The following is a 13,629-nucleotide window of genomic DNA, read 5'->3' as shown; positions in this document are numbered from 1 at the left end:
CCCTGTTTTCACACACGTGCCTCATAGCACCAGTGTCAATAACCCATTCCTTAAGAGTTTTTCACAAGACTGACTTCTAAGAGAATTGCAATTATTATGTCATCATCTATTTCTGTCAGATTCTCATGGTTCCCTTTTGATTTTTCCTTGGTCTTTCCGAATCTACATTCAACTACATGATAATTAGGCTTACCACACGAAACAACTACCTTTTGACTTCTTGAAGCTAACAGTATTCTTTGTCATTGGTCCCTCTTTTTTGAACACTTACTTAGGTTTGAACCTAGATGGTTGAGAGTCTCCTTCTACGAGATTGGCTTTGGTGACAAATTGTTTCACCTTACCATTTTTCTTTCTTTGTCTACTAGTGTCTTTTATGTTGATGTGGACAATAAAGTCTTCAAGGGATTTATCTTTCTTCTTCTGCCTCACATTAGTCTTGTATTCATTCCAACTTTTAAGAAGTTTTTCGATTAGAGATGATACTACAAATTGTTTTGGCAATTTAATACATTTGTAAGTCAACTGGTGAACAATGTTCTGAAACTCTTTCACTTGGTCCATAATCGACTTCCCATCAACAATTAAAAACTCTTGAAATGTTTTAAGTACATATTTTTTGACACCCGCATTTTCTGTAATACCTTTCTTCTCTAATGCCCCTCAAAATTCTTTAGAAGTCTCACACACATAGTAAATACCATGCAAAGTGTTTACAAGACAAGATAAAATGTAATTCCTACAAATTCCATCTACTTTGATCCAGTTTTGCAGATTAGGGTCTGTTTCTACAGGTTTTTCCCCTTTGAGTACGAACAATACATTAAGTGCTTCAAGGAAGAAGAGCATCTTCTGGCTCCATCTTCGATAAAATTTTCCACTAAAGGGTTCTGAGTCAACAAATCAGGTTTCACATGTTCGGGTTTGAAATTCATATTTTAAAGTGTAAAAACAGAAACAAAATATAGAAAATTGGTTTTAAGATTGTTGTGAATTTTGGTTATGATTATGTGTTGTTGAAATAGTAGATTATAACCAATAGAATAATATAAAAAACACAAAGAAATTGGACGAACTTATCGATTACTGAGGCACAGAGTAGTCGTTGTCCTTAAAACCAATTTCACCCCCTTAGGAATGAATCCTCAATGCAGTCGATCTCAGACGTCTGGTTTCCAAGATTCAACAATCACTTTCTGCTAACTGTGCACTTGAAAATAGCATATCTACGGCAAACTCGATCGGATCTAACGTTGTACAAGCAGCAAGATGTTATCTTGAAGAACTTTTAATTTATGTTTCACCAATTAAGGAAATCTCTACATTTTACAAACAACACTCAAGAGGTCTTGAGCTCAAACCTTGTCCTCAACAAAATACATGAATAAATCTATGAATTTTACAATATTAGTTAATCCTAGGTTTTGAGTTAGAATCCCTATATTCTTCAACTTTAAGTTCTACAATCTATTTTTAAGAAGTTACCTCTATCCTTAGAGGTTGAGAGCCCCCACAAATTTTAGATTTAAAGGGAAATATATCTTAAAAGAAGTTTGCATCCAGAACTCTCTAACCACATTTTTTTGAACCATGGGCCAGATATCTCCAGATTCTAAGATCCTACGTTTGATTTTTTGCCTTCTAATAATGTAAAAGGAATGATTTTTATTTTGGAATATGAGAGTTTATTAAGAACATGATACAGTTAAAATGATTTTTTTATTTACCACCTTTATAATAAATGTGCTAAAAAAATTTATGTTTTATAAAGAAGACGAGGTAATTGTAAAGGACTTTCTGCTTTTTCAAAATTCTTCCTTTGTTTTTTAGCTGAATTTAACATCGGAGGCTTTTTGGCAAGTATCACATTAGTGTCCTAGTCGGAGTTAGAAAGCAAGTAAGAGTTGAGGCAAGTAATCAAAGGAGGGAATAGACTTAATAGTTTACACATTTAAGTAATTTTTTAATGTGACATTGTTACTCTCATTTCCGGGAAGAATATTGCTCCTTTTGATGTCTTTATTGCCTCATTCTATGTAGTTGTTTATTGAGTTTGATAACTTTGAGGATTTTTCTTTTATGTTTGTTTAATCATTTCTTGCAGTTTTATTGCAAAAATTTCTCAATATTTCTATCATTTCTATGAAAATTGTATTTATTTCCACACTGATCAAAATATTGGAGTTGAATTGTAAAAGAGAAAATGTTTCTGACAAGGCATAATAGATCTACAACACAAAAGACAAACAAGCCGAGAAACATCTCATTAAAATGGGACACCAAACATATAAAACCTAAACTAATTTTCCTACCACATTTCCCTTCTCTTTTACAAACCCAAGTGAGAACATCACATATGGGGTACAACAATATCAAATAAAACTCACCTTAGAAGGCAACAGGTGTGGCTTCGTCAAGAGCAAGAACACCAGGAAGTTCTTTACCTTCCAACAACTCCAAACTCGCACCACCACCCGTTGAGATGTGGCTCATCATGTTAGCAACTCCTACTTTCTCTACAGCCGCGACAGAGTCTCCACCTCCAATGATTGTTGTCACGCCCTTCCCGCTAAGCTCCGCTAGCTTCTTTGCAATTGCCTGTAGAGTTTCCACATGTCAACTCATGCATCCATCTATGTCTAGACACATCCATCCATCCATCACGCATGTCTCTATGTATGATTGTAGTTGTTGCGCATAAAATGGATGTATATTGAGTACAAACATCTACGCAAACGTACCCACATAAATAGAAGCAAGCATGTATAGATTCCTATGTATGAGGTTATATATGTCTGCAAGATTGTTGTGTACCTCTGTTCCAACTGCAAACTTGTCAAACTCAAAGACTCCCATAGGTCCATTCCAGATAACTGTCTTGGTAGTCTCTAAGGCATCACTGAATGTCTTTATAGACTCGGGTCCAATATCCAATCCCATCCAACCATCTGGGATGCCAGATCCCGGCACAACCTGGACAATATGAAGCAATTTTCTTTCTTGCTCAGGAGAATCAAACGGAAAAACTGTTCTACCTTTAGCCAATGACTTCTAATAAAGGAAACAGGTTCGGTTTAGTTCAAACCGTGTTTACTTTTGCCAAAGAAATACTTAAAACATCACAAATCAATGTAAGGGAGTGAGTTTTTTTTGTTTTTGGTTTTATCTTTTATTGATGGGTAAGGACTCAAACCCATAACCTCAAAGTTTCTTTGCAATGCATCAAACCAACTAAGCTATGGGTCTAAGCCCATATACCTATTGACTTTATCGGGCTTAAGAGACGAACCTTGCTGTTTGCATCAGGCGCAAACTTGTCAGCAATAACCACATCGGTGGGTAACAAAAGAGACACACCCTTCAACTTAGCCTTCTCAAGGAGTGAAGTTGCCAGGCTGAGCTTGTCTTCCTCCACTAGAGAAGAACCCACTGACAACCCTTGTGCCTTGTAGAATGTGAAGATCATTCCTCCACCAAGAAGGAGGATATTGCACGTTCCCAGTAGGGACTCAATCACTCCAATCTTGGATGAGACCTTCGAGCCACCAACAATTGCTGCAAATGGCCTCTTTGGCTTGAAACTGCCCCAACAAGATAATTGAGTTCCTAAAACACGAACACAATTTAAGGTGAGAGGAGATTTCAAGTGTCATGAAGAAATGAGAAGCACATCGATCCACTTGAACCTAATCATTAGATAGGTGATCCCTATAGATGGTAGGCCTAAATCACCTGCAAATGTCTGACTATTTTGTTACATGGTTCACTCAGTTCGAATTCAGGTTCGCAGATCGCCACTCTTGAACGAACCTGGTTTGTAGAGGTAGTTCATGGCAGATATTCAAGTCATTTATGTTAATCTCGTAGAAGAAGACCCAGGTCAAAGGGGCATATCATCAGTTTAAAAACAAAGGGGTATCTTTAATATTGACCAAACCATGGAAGCATCTCTAAACTTCACCAAAATAAGTAGGGCTTAAAATGGGTCAGATTTTATCCGAAATCCAAGAGATCCGAATCTGATTTTTAGCAGGTTTGGTTCTTTCTAGTATATCCAAATTAAAATATGGGTTGATGTCCCTTGACCTGAGTCGGATACGGATCCATCCCTCTATCCAAATGATATATTATTTTGTATATTGAATGCTATATTTTTATATTTTTTATTCTATCATTCATCAAAAAATGAGTATTAGGTGTAATGATCAAAGCTTCTCTTCAAAAAGGGTAGAGGTCTTGAGTTAAATTCACATTTAAGCCACATTTTTTAATAATAAAATTACTTCGAAATGCTTTGAAATCACATTTAAGCCACATTTTTTAATAATAAAATTACTTCGAAATGGTTTGAAATTATCCGATTGACTGACCCAAATCAATTAATTCGGTCAGATCGGATCCAGATATGGGTTTAATGAAAAAAAAAATCCGGATATGGTTTGAGCTAGTAGGATCTGAGTTGGATCAGGATCCGGATTTGGACCCGAATAAAAAATCCGGATATGGATATGGGTAGACACATATCTAGCGTGAACCCAACCCATTTAAGCCCTAAAAATAAGGGGGTTCATTAGGTTCACTGTTTTTGACGAACCCACCACGAATTGAACCTCAAACCGATGAATGGAGATCCATCCACCAACACCCACGTGAATATTATCCTATTTTAATAACTATGGAACGAGAACACCCAGCACTTCAAATTCCCACCTTTTGCAAAAGAAAGCCAGCAACAGATGGTTTCAAGAATTTGGTAACTCCCTCGGTTGAAGCATGGGCTCTATGTGCAGTCCCGAATGCATCATTCACATAGAGGTCCGCTAAGGAAGCAAGCTTCTTCGCAAACTCAGGTTCGTTCTTCTCTTCTTCCTTGTAAAACCTCACATTCTCAAGAAGAAGAACACCACCTTCGGGAAGTGAACCTACCATCTTCTCAACCTCCAGACCAATACAGTCATCAGCTTTCTCAACCTGTTTAGTTCTCACATAAGGTAGAAATGAGAGAAAAACGACAACTCAGCTACTATATGCAAGATCAAACATAACTAAGTTGTGTTTTAAAGAAAAATAGGAATCATGCCTTAACGCCAAGGAGCTCGGAGAGCCTAGGCACGAGAGGCTTTAGGCTGAATTTTGGAGTGACACCCTTCGGTCGTCCCTGAAAACCAAGAGAACAATAACAAGAACTCAGCTCCAATTCCAACGGTCCCACAAAATTTAATGTTAAAATAAAATTTCTATCATCAATTTGCAGAAGAACAAGATCCAATCAGAATTGTACCACTACATCAATGTCTGAAACCCATATTTTCTACATCATCATCAAAGCCTTATCCCGACAATTTGGTGTCAGACTGTATGAATTATGTTCCTCCATTCAATAAAGTTTTAAAGCTATGTCTTTAGTTAATTTTGAATGAAATGAAGGATTAGGATTCATGTTAGAAGATAAAAACATTTTTACACCCATAAACAAGGTTTAAAATATCATATCAATTGAATGTTTCAGTTAATGAAAAAACCTATAAGGTGTCGGCCAATACATTCCCAAAACATTCAAAGTTTCAGGGTTAATGTTTACTATCAGTCTTGGCCAATACAGATACCATTGACTGATACATTCCAATATTTTAAACTATGCCCATAAACTTCCTCCATTAGACAGGCTTGCAATCAGCAATGTAGCGCAAAAGCAACAATAGAAAATTTTGACTAGAACAGAAACATGAATAGATAGTAAATGAGGCCCCAGATGCATCTAGAACCACAATTTCAAATCCATAACCACCACCACCAAACCATCATCATCTACACTTATCCCAACTATAATCCTATTTCGCCTTTCAGCTCTAGCAATAGCTATATTTTTGGTCGAAGCATCAAAGCATGTAATTTCATACCATTACTTGATACCTCAACCAAATTTGATACATATAGGGGGAAACGGCAACCAGAAATTAACAGAAAAAAGAGAAAGTTGAATCAAGAAAATGAGAAATATAACAAAAAGATAACGACGTTGACCACTCCCAACCAGACATAAGATGGAGGTGAACGGCAAAGACAGTGCTAATATTACAATGACTTATCCCAACTATTCGGGGTTGGCTCGATTTAGTTCTTCCTAGCTCTCTATGCCCTTTATTAAGGATTGTGTGAAGTAAAACAATCCCAATTAAGGACCATAAATCTTACCGGACTAGCCTTACTAACTTATTAAGATTTCAAATCTTACTAAGGGTCGATGAACTCACCATGTGGCAACCAAATACATGATCCAAAGCCACAAGGTTGTAGAGGACAAAATTCTGTGAATTTAAAAAAGAATTAATTTTCACAGTTGAATTTTAATTTTAGCTTTGGGAATTTGGTGGGAGTTCAGTAGCCCTTCCATTTTCAAAACCTTGGATCAAGCCCAAAATAAATTGTTTTGTAAAATTAATTTTTGTTCTTTGAGTCTGATTTTTTCAATGAAATCTAGAGGACTGTGGTGTTGGATTGCCAATGTGGTAATTCATTTGAGCTCAATGACCCTTGGTAAGATTTGAAATCTTACTAAATTAGTAAGGAAAGTGTTTTTCTAAATTTTAAACAGGATCACCATTCGAGAATTGAAATTCAAACCCAACTAAGAAAATTCCGATTCCTCATTAACCCAATTGAGGTGGGAAAAAAACAAAATCAGACATAAAATGTTAACATCCATCAAAGAATTAATCAAAGAGAATATAATTCAAACCTTCAAAACATTAGAACCCCCACATAAACCCCAAATCAGACTAAAAAACCAACCAAATTCAAACATGAAAAAGCAATAAATAAAAAACTCACTCACCAAATGACTGGAAAGAATAACCTTAGCCCCATTTCGTATCAAATGTTTGATCGTCGGGACTGCGGCACGAATCCTCGTGTCATCAGTGATGTTCTGGTTTTCATCCAAAGGTACATTTAAATCAGCCCTCACAAAAACCTTCTTTCCCTTCAAATCCGAAGCTGTCAGATCTCCAACACTCTTCTTCGCCATCGAAACAACACCCCTCACGCCCTTACCTACACTTCGAGTTTTCGATGCGACATAAAGAGCAAACAAGGGGTCGAAAGTGATACCAGAGAATCCAAGACGACGAAGGGGCACACGAAGGCCAGAGCTCTGGAGACGAGTTGTGGACAGAGATGCTGCCACGTGGATTGATGAGTGGGTGTAACGTGAGGAGGAGGAGGAGGAGGAAGTGGTGGGGAGGAGAGAGAGAGAAGTGGGTGATGTTGCAGAAGCCATTGTTAATTGTACAAGAGAGAAATTCTTTTGTTCCTCAGCTCTGTTTTGCTCTGTTGTGTGTGCGCGCGCGCGAGAGAGAGAGAGAGAGAGAGAGAGAGAGGTGTTTTGATCTTTGATGGGTTAAAATTGTGGGAGGTTAAAGAGTGAGTGATTCGTTGGATGTTGTGAGGATTTCTCTCTTTTTATCTTTTCTTTGAGAAAGACTGAAGTGTCCGATGTTTTCACTTGAGTGTGTATTGCTTTACTTTTTTGACTGTGGAAGTGTGGATTGTGCCCATAATGAAAAGAAATGATCCTAAACTGCTCAAAGAATTGCTCCACTTTATAAAATTTCGAGAGAAAATCATGGCCTATTTTACCATCAGTGTATAACATTAAAAACTAATTGTTTTCTATGGATCAGTGTGTACATTTACCATTTCAATCAATTTTTTTATTTTACATCATTGGACGTTTGACACTAATTTTACTACAACTTTACAAAACCACCACCTAATTCAAACAAAACAAAAACTAATTGCTGGGGCAGATTTAAAGTGGGGCACTTTTCCCACAAGAATTTTCAAAGTCTTTGAATTAGTGAGCTATTGCGACAGATTTTAGTGGCGGATAAAAAATATTGGAAAAATTCTGTAATGTAAATAATTCAAGAAAATTGGAAGAACGTATCGGTGACTGAAGCACGGAGAAGCCACTGTCCTAAAGAAAGAGGGATCATAAATAAGTTGAGAACTTTCCTTGTATTTACCCGATGTGGGATTAAAGAAAGAAGTGATGTTTTTACAACTTTCAAAACCAATAAAATAAAGTAAAACAAAAAAAGAAAAAGAAAAGAGTTCTTTTATGTTTCACCAAAAAAAGGAAAATACACTCTTTTACAAGAAAACACTCAAGAGGTCTTGAGTTCAAAACTTATCCTCAACAATTAATGAAACCTTATATGAAATATAAGCTATGAATTTAAAAAAAAAAAAACTACCACTATTGCCCCCACAAAAAAAAAAATCTACTATTAGTTGCCCTCACAATTATTATTATTATTTTCACTCCTAGTAGTCCCCACACAAAAAAATTCTACTCTTGGTTGCCCCACATAGGCAAAATCTTGGCTCCGCCACTGTCTACTTGGTGAAAAAATGTAAAAATCATATTATATTTCATTTAAAAATTTTCAAGTCGACTCGATTGGCTTTTTAGACTCGCCCCATTACTTTCCTACATGTCGTATGAAAGAACGATAAAATATCATGTATGCAATGCAAAATGATATAGACACAAAGATTTACAATGTTCACCTATTTATGAGCTACACATCCTCGGAGGCGATCAATTTTCTTCACTTAATATCACAAGAAAGGTTTACAAAGGTATTCTTCCTTCTCTATCTCTCTCTCCCTCTCAGTCATAGTTGCGAGGTTCTCTAGAAGTTAAGTAGATTATTTAGTTCTCTGACGTCGTCTTTTGTCCATTCCGATGAATGATCGTCTTGCACAATTACAATATTGTTGGTTTGTTGTTGGAGCGAATGTCCTCCTTTTTTGACAATTTCATAAGAAGTTTGGATATGGAATCGAACCTTGCGTCCGGTTCATGCATTGAAACACTATTGTGTAAAAGCCAATCTAGGCAATCTCCAAGAGAATCTTGTGAATACTCATGTGTTGTCATCATGATCATATGGAGAGCCGATTTAGAAGCTTGTGAATGATTATTGGCATCATCGTAATGGATTTAGGATAAGCATTTGAATGATCCTACTATGTCGCCACCACCATCACTAGTACTGTAGGTGGAGCTTCATTTGATTTATTCATTGTTAGTATTTTTGTGCCATAAAAGTCAATTGTATTTTGAGACTATTTTATTTTTAATCCATGAACTAAGTAAGGCTTGATCATATTTCATATAGCTCAAAACTTATAATAAAAATAACATTGTTATGTGATTATTATGTATTATGGGTAACTGGTTTTAACATTGATTAGATATGAATGTTTTGTCCTAAGACAACATTGTAGGTGATTTTGAATCACAGTAGATCTATGGAGGAAATTCAAAATTACCACATCCTTGTAAACCTTGAATTTTGACCTGGATTATGAAATGAGTTTGAGGACAATTCATTTTTTATTGCGCTCACATGCACGATAATCTTTTCTATGGATTTGAGTTTTTCCATCAAGACTAGGTAGTCCCATTAGCATGTGAATATGTGTTGGCACATATTGGAGAATTGTATGGAAGATCATTTAATTTTTCTCCCACTAGATATGTGATTAGTCACATAATTTTGATCTCATTAAATGAAGTTCTTGATGATTTTTCTATGTGTATTCCACTGATCCTTTGACCTGAGAATTATTTAAAATTCTATAAGCTTTAATTATGATTCTTTGATTCGTCAAAAACTTGAGATCTTTATTAACCAATATACGAAATGTTTTGGGAATCTAGTTGACCTCATGAGAATATCATGATGATATCAATATGGGATTCCACAAGATGATCATCTCCATGACTTCCCACATCTTGAATCATTTTAATATTTTGATGAATAAATAAAGATGTCGTCCGACGAGATTTTGATCAAATGATTTTTAAAATATTATATATATTATATTATAATTTGAAAATATTTTTGTGTTGTCTATTATATATTAAATGGTTAAGATGGTGGGAAAACTCTTGATGACCTGGATGATCTGGATGATCTAATAAGATATTTGAGTAATGTGGAAGAATGTGATTTCATGTGTGGCTAGAATTATTTTTTCAGTATACTGTGTATCAATTATGGGATAGAATACAATAGCGCGATGGTGTTTGCCTGATTGTACCGGCTTTAAATACATACCTCAACCCATGGAGATTCCACCCCAGAGCCTATATTTATTAATGCATATGAGAGTTTTCCCATAAAGAATAATAAGAGATGAAATTCTGTAATATAGCCTTGATAATTAGTTAAGGTTAAACATTATGATATATAGATATATATATATATGGGGGCGGTTCAAGGGCCATATGAGAAAACATATGAAAAAACTTTCGTTTTTCAAAATAAGAGTTAGAGGTTTTGGATTGAGCTGATTTTTTGCAAGGATGGTCACTATCATGAAAAGATCATCCTCACTAAAAATCAGCTCAATCAGAAACTTCTAAATCCATCAAAAGTGATTTACAAATTAGTGATAAAAATTGATAAAAAATCGACGGTCCACATTCTAAATCACTTTTAATGGGGTTAGAAGTTTCAGATTGGGCTGATTTTCTTTTTTTGGATGATCTTCTCATCATAGAGATCATCCTCACAAAAAATCAGCTCAATCCAAAATTTCTAACCCATATTTTAAAATTTTATTAAAAACGAAAGTTTTTACATATATTTTCTCATATGGCCCTTGAACCTGACCCTATATATATATACTAAGAATAAAATATATAAAAGGCTTCTTGCATGTCTCTCATTAAAAGTAATACATGGGTATCTCTAGTAACAGTTCGGGTTATTCCATAAAATAAAATAAAATAAATCAAATGCATGCATTTGTATGAGATAATTTTCTAAAAGTGAATGTAAAATCCCATTTTTAATAGATAAAATTTTATAAGATAAACTTATTTATTAAATAAAATAAATTTAAAAGTTATTAAATTAACTTGTGCATGTATTCACACATGAAGTTTCTTATTAAATATAATTGGTTGTAATCTTTATTATAAATACAAAAACCTCATTCATGCATCCATACAAATCTTTTATTAAATGAATTGTATTTGAATTATAGAATGCAAGCATAAAACCAATTATCCCTTTAATGAAATCACAGTTGTCATGTGCATGCATGTAAGGGATTTTGTTTATTAAATAATATCAACTTCTAAAGTATTTATAAAAAATAGAATTTAATTATCAATCTCAAACTAATATAAATAGGGGATTTACCTATTTGAAAAATAATAACTCATTCTCTATAATCTTTTGGTTTTCTTTAAATATTTTAATTGATGAGTACACCCTTAAGTATTTGGTGCATTAATTTAGGAAATCTGGGATGAAAATCTAGGAGTCCAAAATTGTAAAAGTAATTGTGATTTTTGTAGCTCTCTTTATCAAATTTAGATTTAATTATCAATAAAGATAATTGCAAGGTATGATTTATTAATTAATTTACTTTTATTTTATACCAAATTATATTATGTAGATTGAGAATCTTCGACTTGATCCACGGTGCATATTGTTTTGCCTACATTCATGTTCTCGTGAATGTGATATATGACCCGATCTTCCAATTGCTGAAAATGGGGAGTGGGAAGAAGAAGATAAGTTTATAAGAATTCAATCTCAATCATTAATTAATTATTTACGAATTTGATCAAATTCAAGACAACTATTATAGGTGATGAATTAGATTGGATTTAAGATATATTAATTATTAAGTTTATTATATTAATGGTTTATTAAGTATAATATAATTTTTGTAATCTCCAAAATAAAAAATTAATTAGAAAGGAAAGAAATTTCATGTATTCATTTTCTTCAAGTTCAACTGCCTTGTATGAGAGCTCTAAATAAGTAGGAATTCACATGTTATCCAATTGGGTTTTTTTTACTTAGAATTTCCCTCTAAAGAACACCAATGTTTTATTGCACCCAATTATCTTGTTCTTGGCACATATTTTCTTATCATTAATACTCCCCCAGAACCCATCACCACGTAAGATGATTTGGACGGCTCCCACTGGGATGCTTTCGATCCCACTGAATGAAGAAGTAAAACTCTTTCTCCCAGTGAAATTTGTACCTCTCTATTCATCAATTATAGAGTCGTGTTATATTGTCTACGCTGGATACTGGGTCCAACACTGAGTTGACCTGGTAGTCCACAGATAAAATTGCAGACAGTAAATCATTTTTCATAATTAAATTAATCAATCTATTATCCATGCATCATTATATATAGATAAAATAATAATAATAATGAAAAGACATATATCGATGAGAATGGATTTGATGGGGAACCCGTAAAATCTTCAGTGTTGTATTGGTAGAGATTCTCTTTTTTGATGTTATTACAAAGTAACATTTATTTGAAGAGTTTTTTTTCACAAGATAATCAAGTATAAGTTCTTAACCGGTAGGGTAGAAGCGAAAAAAGCAAGAGGAAACATTAAGCCTTCTTGACGATATTCTCTATCGTTTGCACCAGTAACATTAACTAAGTTTCTCGACTTGATCTCTCATCATTTATTCTTAATTTTTGAATTGGTATGCAAGTACATATGTAGCACTAAGAGAAAAATTAAACGGCAAAAAAAATAAGAATATATGATGAGAAAGTAAGAATATATATATATATATATAGAGTCATGTTCGACAGCCAACACCTTTGACCTATATGGGTTAAAAGTTTTTAAATGGGATGATTTTTTGTGAGAATGATCTTTATGGTGAAGAAATCATCCTCACAAAAAAAAGCATAATCTAAAACTTCTAACCCCATCAAAAGTGGTTTAGAATTGTGTACCATCAATTTTTTATTGTTGATTTGTAAACCACCTTTGATAGGGTTAGAAGTTTTAGATTAGGCTAATGTTTTGTGAGGATGATCTCCTCATTAGAGATCACCCTTACAAAAAATCAGCCCAATTCAGAACTTTTAAGTCATATGATAAATTTTAACTTCCAACATTGGCTCCCTAACGTTGGATGTCGAACGAATATATATAGGAGAGTGCTAATGTCCAAAACCTTAAGGAGACGTTAGCATTATCGACCAACTTCACTTTTCAATAATACTCCTCTCTGTTTTATCTTTTAGTGAAAAAGAGAAGGGTATATTGACCTTTTATTTAATAAATGCTTGTTTACATAGATACCTAGTTATAAAAAAAATACTTATTTATATAATAAATGCTAAGAGAAGTTTAGTCTTTTGATTTAAATGTATTTTTATAGTAAATATTTTGACAAACAATGCCAACATAATAAATGCATTTATTAAAGGAGTAATAAATATATTTATTATAAAAAAGACTAACATACCCTTGTCTTTTTTACTAAAAGACAAAATGGTGAGGGTTATTATTGGAAAAAAATTGGCAAATAATGCTAACATCATCATGAGATCTTGGACGTTAGCATTTCTCATACACATATCTATGTGTGTGTGTAAGAATTAATTAATAGGATAATAATTAAAAGAGATATATTGATTAAAATGAATTTGATGGGCAAACCTACAAGATCTTCAGGTTCAAGGTTGTGTTGGGAGAGATTAACTTCTTAGATGTTATTACAGGACAACCTTTGTTTGGAGAGTTACAGGAACAAATTATCAAGTATAAGT

General features: G+C 33.9%; 1 pseudogene across 1 annotated transcript; it reads right to left on the bottom strand.

The window, feature by feature from the left end:
- Positions 1–1,851: 1,851 nt before the first annotated feature.
- Positions 1,852–7,383, bottom strand: LOC147410920 (phosphoglycerate kinase 3, cytosolic-like; annotated as a pseudogene). Its single transcript, XR_015178251.1, has 6 exons — positions 6,836–7,383; positions 5,081–5,158; positions 4,711–4,971; positions 3,290–3,606; positions 2,815–2,973; positions 1,852–2,598 (listed from the first exon to the last, which is right to left on the bottom strand). The product of XR_015178251.1 is annotated as a phosphoglycerate kinase 3, cytosolic-like (transcript).
- Between the last annotated feature and the right edge of the window lie 6,246 nt (positions 7,384–13,629).

This window comes from Akebia trifoliata, chromosome 1, assembly GCF_017979445.1.
Source record: "Akebia trifoliata isolate Shusen 1 chromosome 1, ASM1797944v1, whole genome shotgun sequence".
Taxonomy (NCBI): domain Eukaryota; kingdom Viridiplantae; phylum Streptophyta; class Magnoliopsida; order Ranunculales; family Lardizabalaceae; genus Akebia; species Akebia trifoliata.
The sequence above is the reverse complement of the archived record's forward strand: the minus strand, read 5'-3'. Positions and strand labels throughout refer to the sequence as shown.